The sequence below is a fragment of the Triturus cristatus genome, chromosome 1_1 (genome assembly GCF_964204655.1).
Source record: "Triturus cristatus chromosome 1_1, aTriCri1.1, whole genome shotgun sequence".
NCBI classification, from domain to species: Eukaryota; Metazoa; Chordata; class Amphibia; order Caudata; family Salamandridae; genus Triturus; species Triturus cristatus.
The window spans coordinates 170,112,642-170,132,684 of NC_140579.1; the positions used below are offsets into that span (position 1 = coordinate 170,112,642).

Here is a 20,043-nt window from a genome sequence, read left to right on the forward strand (position 1 = left end):
GGCATATCTCAGCCCCCAGGGGTCCAATCTTCTCCATTTTCGCGTCCTCTTGCTCCTGGTGGCGCCCCCCAGCCACTGGGCGCACTCCTTCCTCCTCCGGGTCTCCAAGGGGGTGCCTTCTGCAGGGAACGGTCTTCACTGGCTCCCTGCGCCAGCCTTTCGCCTGGCTCTGGTTCCGGGCCCCTCTTCTCCCTGCGCAGAGGCCACTGCTCCTGCGCACCGGTCCTGGGCTCTTCTTCTGGTGCTGTTAGGGTCCTGGCGGCAGTCAGGGGGTCTCTCCTTCCAACTGCCCATTGCGCCAGGCTCCAGCACCTTCAGCCTCAGCCGACCACACCCCAGAGAGCTTCTCTTCCTGTGCAAGCACTTTTTAAAAGTGGAGTAGGGGGCTGGCAGGAAGTCCCTGTTGGTCCTATCAAACAGCGACACATCACTTTCCTGCCCCTGCTCCCTTCATCTGGTCCAGCCTCTGGGTTTGTTCAAAATGGCTTTGTCCAGTGTCTCTGGCCACATTGCCTCTGAAACCCAATTCCTTCCACGCTGCCTTCCCTCCTTGGTGCAGCCTGGTGCCTGGCAACCAGTGACAGCTGCTAATTGATGAGCCTGTAGCCCCTCCCATCTTCTCTTCGTGGAGAGGAGGCCCTAGCTTGTGGAAGAAAGGTTATCAATCCCTCCAGCTGAGGTCAGCCCTCAGCCTGGGTCTGGTCATGACTGGCTCAGAGAAATATGACAGTTCTGGATGACCCAAAAGCAGTACAAATATGACTTTGGACTCTGCAGAATACTTCTTTTCACATTTGCTACATTGGACTTAAGTGTGTGTCTGGAATCTGTAGGCCTAATTAAAGTTAAACTAGCCCCTGGCTCCACATTCCCATAGGGGAATAAGGAAGTGAAAACACAGTAAAACACACTGACTTTCCCTGGCATGTCTCTTCCATCCTGAGTTCACTGTGGGTGAGTCCCAACTTATGAGGCCACCCCCCAGTAAAAGCTCAACAATAAGGTGCTCAAAAAGCGAAAAATCCGGGCGGCCCATAGTGTCAGAACCACCTTCTAACAAACAGGCTCAGGGTAAGATGTCTACATGTCCTAGGCTCCTGAAATAGGACCACTTCCTGCAACTCTCAAACCCAAAGAAGAAAATTCTGTGGTTTTCTAAAAGTATTTATGACCCACCTGTTCCTCACCTCCTTTGGGCTTGCAGCGGAATAGGTCACTCTGCGTCACCGCTTGCTACATTATTCTCTGAGGCATGTGGAACCCAAGGGCAACTAGGTAATCCTTGTGACAAGAACTGCAGTTATAATTGGAACCACAGAAGCCTGGTAAAACTGCAAGCACACTAAACATTAATTGACCTGCTTTTTTGGGTTTGACAGCCAGTCAGAGATGTCAGGCTAGGCTTAGGAGGGTAGTGTGGGGTGTAACATGTATCCTTGACAAAAAATATAATATCCAACCAGTGTTGTGCCAAATGAATAAGACTTTATTTACATTCACGAAAACATGCTCAGTAACCTCAGTACGTCTCATGGCATTAATATTTATTCTAGGATAAGTATTCTATTTTCGCTGTAACTAGTTTTCTTAGGACGTGCACATTCGAGACAGAGATATACCCACACTGGGTGATATACCCCTTTCTACCTCTTTCTCTCTCTTTAAGCAGCAGCGGCAATCTTGGTCTTCAGTCCTGGGGCATACCTGTTAATTCCAGGAGAGATGGTCAAAGATTCTGCCTGTTCCTTCATGTAGGTTGGTCTGTGAAGTAAAATGTTAGCACCTGGGTAAGCCAAAAGGGTCATGTTATATCCAGTATAGTGGCAATTGACTCCCTGCCAATTAGCCACACAAATTCAAAGGTGAGTTTCAACGTTTGGAGGGAGACAATCGTGCTAATATGTTTCCAACTCATGTACTGTGCCACAGCTTTACTACAAGCAACCTGCAGAAGAAACGTCACAGTCTCGTTCCCAGCCAGATGCTGTTTCCTCTCCAGTGGCACAGGACAGGTTACTGCAGGCAGCCTATCTGGTTGTTTAAAGTGGGCAGCTTTGGCCATGCCCTTGGCCGTCATCTACGTTCGAGGGTTGTACCTCTCATGTCAGTGTCTGAGCTGACATGCGGGCTCATTGCTCCGGACATGAACAAAAACAGATCAGTGAATGTGATTTCAAATTCATATGCATAAAGTTGTCTTCCAGTCTCTTCTGTAGAGAGTGGGGAACGGGTAATCAGGGCTGGGAGTCAGGCAGGGTAGAGAAGCAGCTGCACGTACCACCAAGAAACCCTAAGAAGCACCATGGAAGCTTGGGAGCTGCATACACACAGGGAGGAACTCCCAAGTGGGCACTGCACGCCACAAGCACTCATGACAGCACATAAGTGAAGGGGGAATCAATGGCCCAGTTATGAGAGACTGAATGAGTTTACAGATGGAAAGCCTGTAGGTAGTACCCTTGTTGCAGTACATGTAAGAAGATCTTTACGACATGACTATATATCAGCAGCCACCCACCATTAGTCATGTGCTGGTCAAGGAGACATCGCCACCAATGATAAAAGCAGTACCACTTTGGTTTTGCCCTGAATACGCAATAAAATGTAGTACAATGTTAGTGTGCTACAGACCAAACCATGTAGAGCACTTGTCAAGGGACACATGACACCGCCGGAAGAAAACATACCAGGTCAGGCAGAATGAAAAAGTGAGGAGCAAGTTGTCACACGGGCATTGTTCTAGGGACTTTTGCTTCTAATCGCTAACTTATAATGTGACATTTTCCATTTTCTGTTCATACGACTAAATACATGGGTTACAGAAGTGCCGAAAGAGGTGATTTGCTTTTCGTCTCTTCCATGTCCCTGGTTTCATCGTCAAACTAATCAAAGTCTTTATTTCCTTCTGGTTCAGCAGACTAATAGACAAACGTGATAGTACTTGAGGAACTTGCCCAGTTTGCCCTTTTAATTGTCATTCTTCCTAGTCAAAGTGAAGTGCTTTTAAACAGATAAAAAGCAACAGAAGCTTGACTAAAACATAAAAAAAATAAATCACCTGCCCTCAATCGTGTCATATGGAGCAGATTTCTTAAGGATTGTTGCCATTTCTAGGGCATCAACCAAGAAGGTTGTTTAATGGCAACCTCAGTATCCCACAAGATATTTGCTAACTATGGCTGAGATGTTTGTCTTCTCTTCTGTTCATCAGCTCTAACCACTACTGCCTTATGAAGAAGTCGCTGAGTTGGACTTTGGGTGTCAAAGAAATCTTAAAACCTGTAATAGCCACCCTCTGCATCACCCTTACCCCGCCGCTGATACTGTGATATTGGAGCCTTATCTTTAGATGTTGGACTTCACCTCCTATCCACCAGAAATCTGGACTTTGCCCTTAAGATGGGTCTGTTCCCAGACTGCAACCCCAATGTGTGTGAGTTCTGCTAGGATTATTCATAGCCGTAGTATAAATGATTATTTTTGGTAAAAAGCAATCCATAAAACATATCACGTACGACATAATAACAAACTTAAACACATCATTTACAATAAACAAATTACTGCAATCTTTAAGCCCTATACAGGAATGTCATATACATTCGAAGAATCCATAATAACCATGGAATTGCATACTTTTGAAACAATTGCCAAACATTCTATTTTCCAAACACGTTTTCTCCCTAAAGCGTTGTCTGCTTGAGGTGCCCTTGTAGATATCCAAGGGCAGAAATAAATAACTTGGTAGGTCAAAATATCAGGTGCATTTTTAGAGCCACCTGGTGACAAAGGGTCCTTATATTCTACACTAGAGGGACCCGAATTTTTTTGTGGTCTAGTGTACTATGGGAACACAGACGTATGCCTCTGTTTCCTTACTCTCTGTACAAGAATGGAAGAACGCTAAACTGTATCTTGGAGATCTCCATGTATTCAAAAATGAACGTAGTGGCAAAATGCCTCATCAAAATTTTATATTGAGATTCTTCACTAGCTAGGTCCCAACAGAATCCAGACAATGTTCAAAGTTATGTACACCTTTCACCATAAAAAAGTCAGCTTCCCTGTTCTGTGGTCGCTAACAATCTGGAATTAATACCAATTTTTGAAGACCAATTTTAGGGGCTAAGATCTAATCACTGTAATCTGTTCGAAACTAGACAAACTAGATCGTATGTGAATTCTACTGATAAGCTCAATTTTCTTATTAACGCAGTTGAGCCAGTTCATCTTGATTCTCCCTTTTAACCCCGGTTTTTTTCCTGAGAGCTTCTCTACAAGGGATCCAATTGTTGTATAGCCATTATCCAGACCCAGTAGAACTAGGTTCTGAGATGAACCACAAGATTGTTATTTATGTGATCAAGTTCATGGCATAAGAGCACATTTGGAGTGCTTTGTGGTAAGCCCAGAAGATTTTTAAAGAACTATTTGTTTTACGCAAGCTGGAACGGAAATGTTGGTGTGGTCTCAAATTTCAGGTTCATAATGGATGCTGTTTGAGATTTGGCTCTGTACACCTCTAGCATATGAAATAGGTCTGTCTCCCAGGTTTGTTACAAAGCACTGTGTGGCTCCTCAGCACTGTATGAGTAAGCCCATGCATTTGAAGATTTGTTTTGTCTTATTTAAGGCAAATGTAGTTCATAATTCCCAGATGATCAATACCATTTACCCTCTCAAGTGTGGAATTATCTGAGCTTGGGTTGCTTCCATAAAATGTATTTGGATGGGATGAATGGTAAGGCCATTTGTCATACAAACAAACTAAAATTAACACATTTCTTTAAAACATTTTGCAGTCCCAATAGTAGAGTATTGTCTGCAAACAGTGTAGATATTGTTTTGCCTACCAGTCTTGGTGCATAAGTATCCCAGTTGTTAAGGTGTACCACTACTTAATTCATTTATAATGTAAATAAGGTGGGTGCAAGCGCGCACACGTGGCATACTACATGTTTGAGTGGAAAGCAGTTAATAGTCTCTTCCTTGGGCCCCACCTTAGTTTTTCAAAATTGATGTCATGTAGATGAATCAGGATGTCAAATGTCCCTGAGCACAGTCTATAACCTGTGCAGTGGTATGTTGTCAAATGCAGAATTTGGTACCACAAAGGCATCATATAGAGACTCTTTTTTTGATGGTTACATATTTGTTCACAAATAGCTGCAACCTAAAGACTTGATGTTCCGTGCTGATCTATTACTGAACCCTGCCTGGCAAACAGAGAGAATATTTGTGCTCATTATCCATGTCTTTAATCTGGATACAATCATCCTCCCGAAAAATCTTTGACTGCTGTCAGTTAGACTAATAGATGACTAATTCCTGGGGTCACTGCAGCTACTCCAGGAGGAAGAAATCGGGCCACCAAGGATTATTAATGTGCTCGTTTGACAAAATTAAAGCCCCAAATTAGTGGGCCAGATATGAACAAATCCACTGAGATCTTTTCTGGGTCAGGGCTCTTCTTCCCTTCTGGCTCATATTTTCCAATATGGCTTCCTCCACAGTGAAATGTATCTACAAACATTGGGGGCTGGGGGGGGTAGAGGATGTACACTCTACAACATCAATTTCTGATTCATGTGAATTGCGAGTATAAATCGAAGACATAGATGGAAACTAGCTATCCTCAGTGATATGACATTCTGGAATGAATATAATTGCTGACTGTAGTTGTTACACACAATCTGATCAATTATTTTTTTATTCCCTGCAATATAGTTTGATGCCTTCGCGTTTTTGTCTTTCACTGCTGCCAGTAGCTCTTTTTCCCCAAATCTGCATCATTCCATGAGTTTGATCCAATAACTTCCTTCCAGCAGTTGCCAAGTTTGGTAACCATTGGGGAGGATAACATCTGTCATCTCTTTGTGCAATGGTGTAGAAGGTAGAAGGTACTGTGGCCAAATTCACATCAAAAGACTGTTCCAGGAAACAGTGTGGCATGGTGTATTAGAGGCAATACATTTCCCTCGAAAATGCTGCTGCAGTAGAGCCTTTTGCTGTTACATGCTATATGAATGTTATCACTCATTGTTTCCCTATGTTGATTAACTAATCCAGTGGGCCTAAATTGGAGTCAGATGTCAGGAATAGTGGCTTGTGATAAATGTGCCTGACTACCTCCATATGTTTTATTAAATCCTAATTTGATTAATCTCATATAACTAGATCAATAAAACTACTGTTTTTTTCCCCACTTGAAAGTGCTATTTGCAGGATATCAGACCTAAATCTGCCATCAAGTGCACATATTCCCTGCGTCAAAGTTAGTAGGGAGATTTCTGTAGCGCCTATTGTGGGATTTCTAACCACAGGAGACCAGGTTAGTGGAATAACCCAAATATTGTCTTGGTTAATTAGGAGTCCTACAAATGTGTTAACAGCTTAATGTAATATTAAAATCTCCCCAATAACTTATTTCTCAAACTAGCTGAAATAACGTTCTTAGAACTTGTCATGGTCTCATCAAACAACACCGGAGTGGGGGGATTCCGCATTACGATTTAGGCCTTTGTTAGAAACATTCAAAATATTAACTATGTCTCCCAAAGGAAAGGTGAGCTGTAGTCCTGTATCGGCACAGTTTATGTACACATGAAATTCAATCAGTAAAACCTTCTGACACGAGTTAGAATCCATTGTAATTTATTCCTGCGTACCAGGCTTTAAAATGCCACCCAGTCTGCCTTGCTCTTGTCTACCAAAATCGTTTTTAACATTCTTAGCTTCATACATTTCTTTTTTTTTTTTAAGTATCATACGATCTTTAAGACTCAAAAGATTATCATTATAGCTCATCATCAGAATTGCAAAATTGCCAAAAGCCTTGGGTTTAATATTGATGCACTGCAGTTGGTTACTTTGCCAGAGTTGATTGGAAGTATGGTCAGCTAAGATAGTTATTGGTGACCCTGAATCAGCCATGACGTCCTGTTCAACCTCATCTATACCAATAGTACAGAACGGTCCACCCACGTACTCCCATCCAATACAGTCACAGTAATACTGCCCAACTTGTCATACACTTATTTCTGTGAAGATCTATCATCCACAATAACCTGAGATATACGCTCAATTCTTTGCGTACATTACTAGTACAGTTGTTTCTTTATATCACAAAACACCTCCTCCAAGGAAAAGGAAGAGGCCACAATAGGGGAAACAATGGAGGCATCTTTATTGAGAAACACACCGGATGGCGAATACATTTCGGCATAGTATTTGCCTTCTTCAGCGCCAGGGGTGTTCACAGGATGTAGGCGCCATCTTTATATGGACACTTCAGAGGAATGACTAACTTTTCCCACATTTCAAACATTTTATATCCACAGCTTAGCAATTACTGGCATTTCCCAAATTAGTGTTTTGAAGCACATCTACAACAAATGTAACTTTTAAAGCTGTTCCTTGCCATCTTTCCTTTCATTCATAATTACAGCTCTGACAACCATATCATACACATTTTCAACAGTAGCTAAACAGACTCGACCTCTTAATGCCCTTTGCCATGCTAACTACCTCCAACAAGGAAGGCGTAAGAGTAGGCGTAAGAACTTCTCTCTTCCCTGTCTGTTGTGCCGAAACACCCTAAAGTAAGCGGATACCATAAAAAGGTGTTCACATTATATTTGAAGTCACTTGAAGTTGCTAAAATCCTTAGACTACCAGTGTACCCATCAGTCGACTCGTGTCTCTTATGCTTACTGGAGAGAGAATTAAAATGCTCCTCCATGGCATTCGGCTCTGCATACTCATCATGCATTCAACTCTGTTTTGAAGAGTTTCTGCTTGTGGTAGGTGATCAAATACGTCCTTGCCAATAGTTCCTTAACAGCCCAAAAGGTAACACATTCCTCCTTACAGAATCAAGCTTTTCTGCATCAATCGAAGTTAAATAATTACCAAAATTCCTGTTGCGCGTTTTCCAAAATACTAGCAGTTTGCCATGTTTCTGTAGTGAAGGACTGTGTTGTGGGTGTGCCACAAACTGTCCTATTGCCATGTCAGTGAAGAGATTATATGAGAGTAACTGGCAAAAAGCAAGAAACCTTCCAAAACAATAAAAACAAGAGTTGGGGTCACAATGAAGGTAAATGAACAGTTGGTCAATAAATAGTCCTGTACATGAGAAAGGAAGGTGGGAATAAATAAGTTTATTAATATGACTCAGTCTCAGATGAAAAAAAACGTATTCCAAATAATTTGGTGTGTGGCTAGTGCCGCTAAATCTCACATTAATTTGGTCACAGTACCGCACGTTGCTTTAAAATGAAACCTCGAACGCTCCTCAAACAAGCATTGAAAATGCAATAGGTCTCCCCTTTGATTAAGTTAAAGCCATTTGCTTTGCTAATGGTATTGTATAGCAATGCAAATGGCTTTAACTTAAAGAAAGGCGAGACCTATTGCATTTGTAATGCTTTTTTTCTTTGCGAGTTTTTCCGACTGCATGCATGGTACCTGCCAAACCCAGCCGTATTCCCCAGAGAGTTGGTGAAACGGCTGCCGTCATTCCTTCTCATGAGGACAAAAGCGGCTTGCTGGTGACTACAGTGCACCAACGGGAGTATGGTAGTAAGAAAGGGAAAATAATTTGTCAAATTATGTGCCCTGTTGTGAAAGATTTTTACCCCAGAGATGTTTTTTTTTTCTTACAAGAATGCCATTACAGTGCAGCGCCAAGCACTGATGGAATGCACACAGGTACAGCGCCAAGCACTCATGGTAATAACACACCTTCGTGTTAATTGCGAAGTGATGCAAAGTTTTATATTTACCCGTTTTCAGTCAATCCTTATCTTGGATATTTTGCAATAATGAAACGCAGATCTTAGCAGTTCCATTGCCTGCATCTGTGTTACTCAAGATAAAACGTATAGAATGCAGGCTTTGAAAACAGTTTATCTTTCCATATGTACTCTTGAGAAGAACAGCAATCTCTCCAACTTTTATCTCTTCAATACAGAACTAATGCTGTAGTCTGATTGTATCAAGCTTCAATGTGCTCATGCATGTAAACGCCGTCACGCACAAAGGTGCGCTGGCTATATGTTTAGTGTGAATGTTTAACCTGCTGTATTGCACTGCAAGCATGGGGAATAAATGAGGGCTTATATCTAGGCAGTAGAAGAAACCTACAAAGAGAACTTAATTTCCTATCAACCATCTGCACAGAAAGGAACGTCACTGGATTTCCGATCATCCATCGTACAGGAAGTGACATACTGGTTTCCGTTTCCCGCCCATGGCACCCTGCACTCCTCCTCTTTCCCACAAACTACTTAATGGCAGCAGCAAAATGGATGATGAAAGGATGCGTGCAGCAGGCACAGCTGCGCCTATCTGCACCTGCACCGTGTCCAGCGCCAGGGACCCTGGTTCTGTCCCAAGCCCCGCTACCGTGCTGCACTCCTCTGTGCTTTCAGGCCTGGCTGCAGCTCACTGCACTGCTGCCACACTGCACCACACAACGTTGAACGAGAGTTCACGTGTCTCCTGCAAGTTCTTATGATCAATCACTCCTACGCCAACAGCATCCAGCAGCCCACTTGCCAATAGCTCAAACTCGCGAAATGTGAGACCTATTGCACTGCAAATGCTTGTTTTTTCAACTATGGGATTTACAGAAAATTAAAGAGAAGAACCTTTTTAATTAAAAAGTTAAGAAAAATGCAATTTACTCTTCATCACCAAATGTGTTTGTAGAGCCCCAAGAGATACAGTGGAGCAGATCTGCCACAAAGTACAATAACACAAGCATTTGCAATGCAATTGGTCTCCCATTAGTGAAAGTTGGAGTTAATGGTGTTGTAAATGACAATGTCTTTTGTTTATGGAGTGGATGTATGTAATGTGGAGTTTAATTATATGGATTGAATTGAACTTGTTAGTTGTGGAATTGTGTGGGGTGGAATAGTGTGTGTGTGTGTGTGTGTGTATTTGTGTGTGTGTGTATTTGTGTAGTGGAATTATGTGGATAGTAATTATGTGGTATTAAATCAGCTGGAATTATGTAGAATGGGTTTGAGTGTTATGGAGTGTAAATATGTGTATTGGTATGTCTTGTGGCGTGGTATGTAGTGAAATTTAATTATGTGGTGAGCTATTGAATTGTGTGACATGATGTTGAATTTTGAGGTGTGAATTGGATGCATTTATTGTGTAAGTTTGTTGATTTGAATTAAGTGGTTTGTTGAATTATGTGGTGCAGAATGGAAATGTGTGGAGCTGAATTGCGTGGCGTGGAACTGTGGTATTTTTAGTGAAATTATGCTGATGGGAATTATGTTGCATGATGTGGAGTGTATTTGTATGGATGGTTGCTATGTGGCATAGTGGTTTTATGTGGGATGTATTTATCTGGTATTTAGTTGAGTGTAATTAGGTGGCAATGATTAATGTGCACGTATGTGCAAAGGCTATATTGAATGTACTTTATTATCCTTTATGAATAACGGTAAAAACAGCTGCAGGAGGACTGTCAAAATGATATGTGTTTGCAGGGCCTGTTTTAGCCTTAGTAAGTTGTTGGATGCAAAGTTACCAGACAGAAACTGCCACAACATTTCCAAAAAATAAATAAACACAGATCCTGGAGATGCTGCCAGAAAGAGTACTTGAATTAAGGGTTTCAGGTGATATTACAATTTGGATGCAGCACTTTAAACCATCCCTTGCCCATGACTTGGAAAAGAAGTAACTTTTTTAACATAATTTAGGTGGCGAATGCAGATTTAATGAAAAAAGCTTCAGTAGCATTTCAAATGTTTAAAAATACAAACTCTAAACATGTTTTTTGAAATAGGATTAGAACTCAGACGTACAACTTGCACAGTAATCTAAATACAAAGTCTTGATCTGCTAGTGTGCTGGGTTTATGACACTGCCCTGGTGACATTACATGTGAAGTCTAATGGCTCACTGTAGGAGGGTGGAGCAGCAGACGCAGACATAAATCTCAGCAGGGAGCTAATTTATGGAAAAGAGCCACCTAGCGAAGCAAAGAGGCCCAGCTCGGCAGGCGCTCATGTGAGAAAATAAATAGCTGTTATGTGTGAAAAGTGTGGTAGAGCAGAAAGAATACAGAGGAGCAGGACAGCATGCCAGGTCCTTCATGTGGGGGAAGTGCACGGAGCAGAGAGGCACACTGGCGAGAGAGCCATAACAGCACAGATGTGGGGGGAAGAGCAACAGAAGGGAGAACTCTGAAACAGCCCTGCCGCTGCGCATCGGGGTTGAACTAACGCCAATTAAATCATTTTCCCCTCATTCCAGCACAAAAATGAGAAACATTGAGCAATAAATCTTACAGGCTATAAATAAATGAATAGTGCGTTAAACACAAACATATACAACAAAAAGCACCCATAAACGGCGCCTGAAAATAAAGTGACCTTTGCGTTTCAAAATCTGAATGTTTTTATTTATGTAGCTAAAAGAAATCACTGCTTTGTTAATTTGCACAAGCACAGTGGCACACAATAATGGGTGCAGACTGCAAATAAACAGCGTGCTGCGTGGTGAAATTTTGAAGAGTGCTTCACGTTTGCAGTTAACCTTGAGACAAACACTTTCGAGGAATACAAACCGCTGCAGTGCTGGGGCCAAGGTGACCTCTGTTAGCATCGGTCGGAGGCACACACGAGTGCACCATTAAAGACCTCGGCAGTGGGGTAGCGGGGGGGCAGCGAGGATCTGCAGCATGTAGCTGAAGAGCTCCCTGGAGTCAAAGTGCAGCAGCAGTAACCTGAAAAGTGTGAGGAAGAGCGGCTACTTGCGCAGGCACACAAGAGGTTTTTTGTGCAGCTGAGGCCGGGAGAGACACCTGAGGAGCCAGCCCAAGTAATAGGAGATTGAAAAGAAGTGGCACAGCAGGCCGCCCATGCGCAGGATTTCGCTCGACTCCTCTTAGTAAGAAGATGAAAACAAATGTAAAACCATGATGGAGTAGCGTTTATTGCAGTTTTATATAGCACAAACTCCACACAAAGATATTGGATCACCGTGCATGAGCACCGGTTGAATTACACAAGATCACATTCATGTTTTGAGGCACGGGGAGAAGTAATGTGCCCAAAATCACAGGATTTTGAGCACGCCGAGATTCAATCCTGGTTCTCAAATTGCAAATTCTGCCGTTCTGTTTGTAACACCACAGTCAACCCTGCAGCTGGACAGACATGGAGATTAAGACACACAGCGCCATTAAACGGAGCCTTGCTGGTGGTCGTGTATGGCAACTTGTATTTTGCTGCTTCTGTCATTGCATACAGATATATAATACTGATAAAGCAAGTAACATTACACCTACAACAAGCCAGGGCTATTGGCTTTGCCAATGGATTGTTGTATGTGTAAGATAAATCAGCATCAACTACGGCTTCCTTGTATATACCATTGAAAATGCATCCGCTCTGAAATGATGAGACTGAAAGAACTATAATGAGTCTCCTTGAAGTTACCTCAAAAGCAGCGACGAGTGGCACTTCTGCAGAGGTAAGAATTGTTTTTTCACCCCGAGGGCAAAAATGGAGAGCTCGATAGAGACCCGGTTTGGCAACTGCTTTATAGAACTGCCAGTGCAGAGCACCGGCAGGACCCAGCCCACTTAAAGCCCTGGCTCTCACCTGTAGGAGGATGGAACCCAGCAGGGACCACAGCTCCTGACGCACTTGTGATCACGCAGCACACACAACACTGCCAGTAAAAGCGTGCCCTAGCCGTCTGTGCCCCTGCATCTGTGGGGGACTAGGATAACTATCGCAACAATGAGTCCGTTTTAGTGCAGGTCAGTCCACACAGAGGCCCAGAGCTCTGTGCACACTACTACAAGCAAGATTAGCCAGGACAGAACGCAACCCCAGAAGGCCAACCAACAAGATGAAAACAAATGTTAAACCATGATGGAGTAGCGTTTATTGGAGTTTTATATAGCATGAACTCCACACAAAGATATTGGATCACTGTGCATGAGCACCGGTTAAATTACACAAGATCACATTCATGTTTTGAGGCACGGGGAGAAGTGATGTGCCCAGAATCACAGGATTTTGAGCACGCCGAGATTCAATCATGGTTCTCAAATTCGAAATTCGCCAGTTCACGGTTGTAACGCGGACCGCGCTGCAGCCAGAGCATGGAGATCCCGCTCTCAATAAGAAGGCTAAGGTAAAGTAAATGCAATCTATATGTAAAACCAACGGTGTTACCAAATTCGCAAGAGTGCTCAACAAATGCAGCATAAACCATTATACCTAGTATACAATGCAAGGTAGCACAGAATGTTTTATAGAAGGTCTGCTACATACACATCAGGACTTCCCTAACTTGAGATTATGAATAGACGCTATGAGTTCCTCAACTGCTATGAGACTTGTCTAATGACTCAGCTTGTGGGCAAGGTATTTCTCTTTAGAGCCTGAGGACCTTTGTTATGCGCTGTCTTTCCAGCTGCTTAGTAGTGCGGAAGTTCATCACAGTCTGAGATATCTCCAGGGGTGCAGTCCTCCGCAGACTGATAAATGTGTAGCCACTCTCAATAAAGCATATGCCAGAGATATACGCACGTGGAAATAAACCTTCAAACTCAGTGCAGCATAGCTAATTCCATTTTCACTCCACTACCATTCTCCAACCCCCCCACAGATCTGTTATGCTCCTTTCTGTGTCTTTGTGGCATATTTAAGTTCGGGACCCCTCACCCTGTGCTGCCCACCCCTCCCCTCATTACACCTATACCTCCAACACAGAATCACACTCCTCCCCCTCACCATAACTGTAGGAGAGTGGGATCTGCTTCACCTGGGTACCCCCCACTTTTTGCTGGTGTTTCACTGTTTTTCGACCTTAGTCTGGCTGTGGCCCTGCTAATCAGGACCACAGCCTAGCTGCTTCCTCTCTAAAATGGTTTCCATGTACACTAGGTACATATCTAATTGGATTCTGGAGTGCCTTATAAGCCCCTAGTATATGGTATACTATGTACCTAGGGCATAGATACCTCAGAGGCCTACTAGGGGCTGAAGCATGTATTATGCCACTCCTGGGAAGCACTCCAAAATGGCACCACAGGTCTGCTACTGCACCCTGGGTTAGGGTGTGCTTGCACCCCTTACTGTGGTATAGGCTACCTATATCACTACCTTATGCAGACACATGTAAACCTATAAGCCACTCCTATGGCAGGCCTTGACAATCCTGAAGGCAGAGTGCTTGGTTTTGTGTGAGAGGGTGCCCAAGCATGAGCTGGGCCCCTCTGCAGCTTTCGGAAATACTTCATTATGGCTGTTCTGTGATACAGCCATACCATATACTCTTAAGTGCATTATAACCTCACGGTAAATGCTAACTTTGGGATGGCTGCATCAAAACATGTTGTGTTTAGTTTCAAACGCTTTGGAATACTACCCCCCCCCCCCTCCCCCACCCCCTCCCCGCCACCAATTCTGGCAGCGGGGGTAGCATTCCACCCTTCTAGAGGGAGAGACATGTTCACACTGGCTAAATCCGGTAGGACTTTCCTGAGCCCTGGCATCACAAAATGGATGCCTCTGCCACAGAAACGGGTCTGGCCTCCTGCTGTTGACCGAAACTCCAGCAGGGGAAGCCTGGACAATTGGTTTCCTGTCGAGTGCAGGTCCCCCCACCTCCCCAGACAGGCTGATGTGTATTGGGGCTGGGCGAGAGCACTCTCTGGTGCTTTGAAGTCCTGCACTGGGGGCACACTTGGTGTCCCTGTGCATACTCCAGTTCAAACCTGTTGCAGGGGCTACCTGCCCCTGCTCTGGCGCGAAACTGGACAAAGGAAATGGGTGTAACCACCCCTCTTTCCGGGCCCACCCATAGGTGGGGCCTTAGGGTTAGTCCATCCCCTAAACTTAGTATAAGTATAGGAATCCAGTCCCTAGGACTTTAGATTACCCTGGACGAAACTCTGCAATGTACATCCTGGACCTTCGACATTCTATCCTGACTAGAAGACCGAAGAAATCTCCCTTGGGGTCAAGGAGTGACTCCCCTGCTTGGCAGGCCCCAAAGAAGCAACTGACCGGTCTGCAATTCTGAATCTCCCTTCGGACGCCGAAGTCTCTGCATCCCCAGAGGTGGATTTCCAGACTTCCCCGAGGCTACCCTGAGTCCACAGCAAAGCTGAGGCCCGTAGCTATCGTGGGTGACGTGGAACCGTGACCCCTGGACACCGTGAACTTTTGCAGCAACACTATCTTCCTGGTCCTCCTCGAAGTTGTGCTTTGGGCTTCGAGTAGCCCCAGCCTTGAGCACCTCCTGCACCGAAGATTGTTGGCCTCCACTTCACGAGTGACCCGTGGGCCAGCTTCAAGTGCGATCGCTCGAGGCTCCTTCGCGATCACTAGCCCGTTGGCTAGCAGGTCCCCACGAGGGCGACTCCTTTCCTGATTGGGCTTACCTGGTTGCTCCAGACGTGCCCTGACTTACCCTCGCTGGGTTAGTCCCTCAGACCTTGCTGGTCTGCACCGTAGTCCTTTCTCTAAATTCCAGTGAGTTGCCGTTGCCAAGCCTTGCTGGGTCCATCCTGGTCGCCGACACCGCAGCACGCGACAGACTTCATGGGACAGCTCAAATCCGGCTCGTGGACTTCGTCGACGCCTCCTGGACCTCGTGGCTGAAGAGTCAAGACGATCTGGCTTGAAGTAGGGTGAAGAGTCAAGACACCCATCAACTCACCTGAAGCACCCGACATCTGTGGGCACTGGTCCATCCTGCCCTAGGTCACTGGCAAGTGACCCAGACTCTGTCCCCTCTGCTTTCAGGTTCCTTACATCCTAGATCCAGGCATGGATCTCTTCGGACCCTTCTCCTCTTCAAGGCAGCAGCAGTTCTTTGCAGGCTTCCATTGATATCGACGATGCGACCCGACACCAAAAGACACCTATGCACCCGGCTTCCCTGGGTGAGGTAACTCGAGTACTCCAGTGCTCACGTGGGTGCTAGCCCTAGAACTTCTTATGTCCAAAAGGGTTTGGTCCAGACTCGATTAGAAGTGTCCCTAATCTTTAAATTTCCAACCGCGACATTTCCCATAGAAGATAATAGGAACCCGCGGTTGTGTTTTCACACTGCATACAGTTCCCGTGGGTCCCCTGTGTCACTACCTTGGGTGGTTCCTTGGTGTCCCAGCGATTCTAGAGGCAATAGGCCTAGTGCCTATCCCAGTCGTGGTTCTTATACCACTTTTTTGGTATATGGTTTGGTATGCCCCTAGGGCCCAAACGTGTATTTTTGCTTTTACTGATGCTTGCTCACTTGTAAACTAAGTACTTCGAACTCCAGTCTCATAAAGAGACTAGAGGGGTGTGTGTTAACCTAAATACATATATTTTAAATATATACCTGTTGAGGTTGTCGTTTCATTTGATCATTCAAGAAATTATAGACTGGTAAAACAAGCTGCTTTACATTCCTTCAAGACTTAGCCTGAAGGCTGCTCTCCATAGCTACCACTAGGAAAGCTTTCAATAAAGGTTGTCTTTAACCTATAACCAATAAGGGGTTGTTTGGACTGATACAAGGTGCCCACTAGAACTAGTGGACAGCATATATCAGGCCACCTTCTCACATGGGTGTGCAGCGTGTGGGATTCCAGCTTGCTATTGTTTTACCAGATAATCTCAATTGAATTGATCAACTGAAAACTACTAAAGGTACCTGAGGTACATATAATATCAAGTTTAGTTACAGTAAGTTCTACTAAACTTAGAGTTGTGTGTTAAAGGATAACACACCCTTTCTACAACTCAAGAGTTTAGTAGACCACACTAGTGTAGGTAGTGCAATACACCACACCACATTAGTAATGTCTAACCAGCCAGGAACCAGTGGGTCCCTACCAGGAACCAGTGAGCTCCTTCCCTATAAATATGAGGATCTCTCCTTTGCTCAGCTTAGGGCCTTATGTACCATTAGAAAGCTGAAGACAGGCAAAAGTCCATCCACCCAGCATCTCATAAAGATACTGAAACTGGATGATATCACAGGGCCTAGTGGGCCTGATGATGTAGACAGTGTGGGTGGGGCAGCACCTGAGGGTGGGTCCAGGGGTGGAAACTCCCCTGACCCTAACTCTAATGCTGACCAGACTGGTGACAATGACCAGACTCTGGTGAACACAGACCACCAGGATGAGGATGAGGAGGATGACAATAATGCCACTGCCTTCATTCCTCCTGGTAGGCCTGACAACATGGCTAGAAGGGATAGATATCTGTCAAGGGGATCTATCCAGTCTAACTCCTCTATAGGAACCTCTGTTTCTTCTCACAGAGGGAAAGAAACCTTCCAGGAGAGGAGAGAGAGACTGCTGAAGTATGAGCAAGACAAGTTCCACCTCAGAAAGCAGCAGATGGCCTTAGATAGGAAAGCCCTTGAGCTCTACAGAGCTAGTAAAAAGGAGGGACTAGAGTTCCTTGGTGGCAGCAATTTCCCTAGAGATAGGGAGAGGTCTTATGACCATAGAAACCTAAGTAAGATTGTCCCACCCTACCAGAGTGGGGATGACATCCACAAATGGATAACTGCCTTGGAGAGGGCCTGTAAAGCACAGAAGGCCCCTCAAGGTCAGTGGGCAGCAATCTTATGGCGCTCCTTTGCAGACAAAGGTAGAGACAAGCTCCTCACTGTAATAGAAGAGGATGCTGATGACTACAAAGTCTTGAAAAGTGCTCTAATAGATGGGTTTGGCATAACCACTGAACAATATAGGTTAAAGTTCATAGACACCCAAAAAGCACAAAATCAGGACTGGGTTGACTTTGATGACTGTGCTGCTAAGGCTCTGGAAGGTTGGTTATTGGGCAGTAAAGTGTGTGACTTCAAATGATTGTATAATCTGATAATGAGGGAGCAGATTCTTAATAACTGTCAACATCAGCTGTTGCACCAGTACCTCGTAGACTCTGATCTGAACTCTTCCCAAGAATTGGGAAAGAAGGCAGACAAATGCGTCTGAACCAGGGTGAGGCAGAAAGTACAGAACCAAGGTGGTGACCCTAAGAAGCATGATTCCAAAAACTCTGATAAGGGTGGGGACAAGGGTAAAGACCAGAAGTCTTCACAAGGGCCCCAAAAAGCTTCTTCCGGTGTGGATTCACAGGCTAACAAAGGGAAAGGCCAAAAGAAACCATGGTGCAAAATCTGTAAGCAGAAAACTCACTGGACTAGTGACTGCACCATGGCCAAAGAAAATACTCCAGCCCCCACCAATGCCCCTAAGGCACCTGCTCCCCCTAGTGCAGTTACAATTGGTGGTGGGAATACACAGAATAAGGGTATAGTAAGGTTGATCCTGGGTTCTGAGAAGGAATCTGGCCTAGTTAGAGTACCAACTCAGGCTGTGCTTGTCAGTGATGGGGGCATGGCTTTGTCCCCCTTTGTGAGCCCCAGTAACCTGGGCAAATACAGACAGCAGCCTTTAATTAATGGAGTAGAAGCTTGGGCATTCAGGGCGACAGGAGCAAGTGTCACCAGGGTGACAAAAGATCTTGTGGATCCTGGGCAGATTATACTTGGTGAAATGTACCAAGTGACCAATGGTAGCAATGTCAGAACAGACAATTCTCTGGCAGTTGTTAACTTCTCCTGGGGAGGGGTAACTGGCCTTAAGAAGGTTGTGGTAAGTGCGGACCTATCAGTACAGTGCTTGCTTGGCAATGATCTAGAGACTTCAGCTTGGGCTGAAGTGGAGCTCAGGACACATGCAGAAATGTTAGGGATCCCTGCACATGTCTTTGCTGTGACTAGGCCACAGGCTAAAATGTCTAAAACGGACAGACCCTGGATTCTGGAATAATGGACCAGGTGCCTCACAAGAGGAGCAGCAGTAGGGTTAAGGCAGAGCCTTCCATCCTGTCTCAGGATACTGATCAGTCTCCTCAGGGAGATGATCTTGAGCCTGCAGAAGGAACTGTCCCAGAGGAGCTTGAACCTGACCAGGTTGAGTTCTTGGGGACAGGGGGCCCTTCCAGGTCTGATCTGAGCCAGGAGCAGAAAACCTGCCCCTCTCTTGAAACCCTCAGACAGCAAGCTGCTGATGAGGCTGCTGGGAATGCTAGTGGCACCCATAAAGTTTATTGGGATGATGGACTCCTATACTGAGAGAGTAGAGACCCCAAGCCTGGTGCATCCAGGAGGTTGATTATACCTCTGACGTTTAGGGGTTTCCTATTGACACTAGCCCATGATATTCCCTTAGCAGGACACCTGGGCCAGAACAAGACTTGGGACAGAATTGTTCCTCACTTTCACTGGCCCCACATGTCTGAAGACACAAAGGAGTTTTGTCGCTCCTGTGTAACCTGCCAAGCCAGTGGCAAAGCAGGTGGCACTACAAAGGTCCCCCTGATACCACTACCTGTGGTGGGGTTGCCCTTTAAAGGGTAGGGATTGACATTGTTGGTCCCATAGATCCCCAAACAGCATCTGGGCACAGATTTATACTGGTGGTAATGGATCATGCCACCAGGTATCCAGAAGCAATTCCCCTCAGGACCACTACAGCACCTGTAGTGGCAAGGGCTCTCTTGAGTGTGTTCTCGAGTAGGCTTTCCTAAAGAGGTAGTATCTGACAGAGATGCAAACTTTATGTCAAGTTACTTAACTGCTATGTGGAAGGAGTGTGGAGTGAATTACAAATTCACCACACCCTATCACCCACAATGCAATTGTTTAGTTGAGAGATTCAACAAAACCTTAAAGGGCATGATCAAAGGACTCCCAGAGAAGCTTAGGCGAAAATGGGACCTGCTCTTGCCCTGCATTTTATTTGCATACAGGGAGGTGCCTCAGAAGGGGGTTGGCTACAGCCCATTTGAACTTCTGTTTGGTCACCCTGTCAGGGGTCCATTGTGTTTGGTGAAGGAAGGATGGGAGTTACCTCTCAAGCCCCCAAAGCAAGACATAGTGGACTATGTACTTGGTCTCTGCTCCAGGATGGCCGAGTACATGAAAAAGGCAAACAAAAACCTTGAGGCTAGCCAGGAACTGCAAAAAGCCTGGCATGACCAA

General features: G+C 44.9%; 1 protein-coding gene across 6 annotated transcripts in view; it reads left to right on the plus strand.

Moving 5' to 3' along the window:
* The window catches only part of LOC146869905 (vesicle-fusing ATPase-like), a 1,998,451-nt gene that overhangs the window by 1,259,958 nt on the left and 718,450 nt on the right, over nucleotides 1-20,043 (plus strand). The gene's annotated exons all lie outside the window — the stretch shown is intronic.